The sequence below is a fragment of the Acomys russatus genome, chromosome 9 (genome assembly GCF_903995435.1).
Source record: "Acomys russatus chromosome 9, mAcoRus1.1, whole genome shotgun sequence".
In the NCBI taxonomy this organism is placed as follows: domain Eukaryota; kingdom Metazoa; phylum Chordata; class Mammalia; order Rodentia; family Muridae; genus Acomys; species Acomys russatus.
Window position 1 is genome coordinate 33,816,833 of NC_067145.1, and position 2,429 is coordinate 33,819,261.

A 2,429-nucleotide genomic window follows, 5' to 3' on the forward strand; every position below is an offset into this window, starting at 1 on the left:
CCAGCTTGGGTCGGGCCTACACTCAGTCTTGAACCAAGTCAGTGAGTCTGCCCTTTTGCTGGACCTCACACTGGTGTGTGCAGACGGAACTCACAACACTAGTGAGGCCGTGGAATAGTAGTTAATACTGGTGAAAAGACCTGTGCCTCGGAATGTGAGAGCAAATGTGAAGATAGTTGAGAGTGCCTAAGTGCAGGCTTTGGCTAGGAGTAGTACCTGGTTTAATAATTAAAAAATAAGATGCCAGGTGACAGATACTAGATGGAGAAGTTTATTAAATAAGCGTGAGGAGAGAAGGAAAGGGGGGGGGTACCCCAGAGAGATAGGGAGAGAGGAAGAAAGGTAAGAGGGAGGGAGGCGGAGAGAGAAGAGAGCAAGGGCAAAAGGAGAGAGGGATGGAGAGGGAGGAGGAGAATTTGGCCTTTTATAATCTTGGGTAAGGCCACGCCCAGTGGGAGGTAGACAGTGACGTCACAGGCAGGCAGAAGCAGAATCCTAACACCTGGGGCCCCATGCTTGCTAGGCTGTAAACATGACTTTAAAGTGCCGCTTTGCAAAGTTTATGTGCGCAGAGCCAAGAAACAACAGGTCTTTTGGAGGAAATCAGCAAAGTGACTAAATATAGAATTTTCTTTTAAGATTTATTTTAGGGAAGATTTGTTTTGTTAATTCTGGGCATGTTTGTGTGTATCTGTATATACTGAGTACCCACGTCTGCACCAGCCAGAGGCATCAGATCTTCGTGAAGCTGCGTGTTACAGGTAGTTGTGAGCCTCCTGGTGTGCGAGCTAGAACAGCCTGCATCCTCAAAATCAACTAGAGCTCTCTGCCCCATCTCTGCAGGCGCAATTCAGATGCTAAAGGCTTGTGTACGTGCTTTCATTTTCTTTCTCTGGACTGATTTGGGCTCTTCTGGCCAAAATTTTCAGTGCTAGGCCACTTCCCAAAAATTCAGCTCAGCTTCCCATCCGGCTGTTGGCAGACAAGTCTGGCCTTCATACAGCTGGGCTTCAGCTTTAATTAACAGGAAAGCTTAAGCATGTCTAAAAGGCTATATTTTCAGATTTAAAAGATTATTATTTACAATTAAAAATATGGGACACTTCACTGGAAATAATGCTACAGCCGTTCTGAGCGCAGCTCTGAGCCTTTATTCAGGAGAACCAGGTACCTTGGTCTGTGCTGCCCTGGGGAGAAGTGAGCCCTGGCTGAAGGAGGCCTGAATTTACCAAGAAGTGTCCAGAGCTAGGGAAGCCGAATGCTTGGCCCTGCCTGCCTGCCGCTCCAGTCCTAGACATCTGTGAGGAAGACACAGAAGCGTTCCGCACAAGCGCTTGCTTTGCAGTGTGTCTGGATTGATTTTTAGTCATCGCCGTAAACTGGGAACTACCATCATGTCATCAACTGGTCAGAGCGATGCAGCGGTTTAAGGGAGCGCTTCGGAGCATTGAACCTACGAGGGAGCGCTTGCCCTTTGTGGGGATGTTGAGCTCGGACTTGCTCCGTTGTATCTATTTGTCAAAAACGCACCTCAGACTCGCGGCGTGTCCCATAACGTATAAGTTATACTTTTTAAAACAAATTTTAAAAAGAGGAAACGAACCTCAGCCTTCCTGGGGGTGTGACCCGAGAGCTGTGTGCCGGCTCTGCAGGCTCTAAAGCCAGTCCCTGGCGGCAGGCGCCTCCGTGGAGAGAGCGATCTAGGGGTGCGGGCGGGCGCCGGGAGGGTCGCGCGCGACTGGGGTTCGAGCCCTGGCTCTTCCTGTTCCTGCCACCCCCCTCTTCCCGGCTCGCTGTGGACGAGGACCTCGGGCTGGGTTAGGGCCGGGCGGCGGAGGGCAGAAATGGGAGAGCCCGACGTGGTGCGGCTGCCCTCTCGCCTGGCGAGGCTGCTGTCTGTTTCTAACGGGGACATGTTCCTTCCTCATCTTGCTGGTCAGCAAGGCGCTGCTGACCACCTGTGGGTGAGGCTGAGGCTGGTTGTGCAGGACGCGGGGTGGCCGGGGGGCCTGGAATGACAAGTGTGCTCTGCCTTCACGAGTCCCCCATCCAACAAAGTCTACTTGCACACACCAGCTGAACTTGGGAAGTCAAGCTTTAAATAAATCCACAAACTGAGAGAAAGTGACTTTAAGGGCTACTTAATTTAGAGACAGACAATCATCAGGTAGCTCATTCTGGCCTTGAACTCACATCTTCATGACCGAGCCTCTCTAGTGCTGGCATTACAGGGTGTGCACCATCATAAACAAGTGTATTTTGAGCAAATTATTACTTTTTACTCTTTACCCTAGTGGTTTTCCTGTACCCAGCTCCAGTGTGTGATACCACACCTGTTTTATACAGTGCTGGGGAAGCAACTCAAGCAAAATCAACACAACACAACAAATGCATGTTCCACAGATTACATCTGTCCATATGGGTTAATT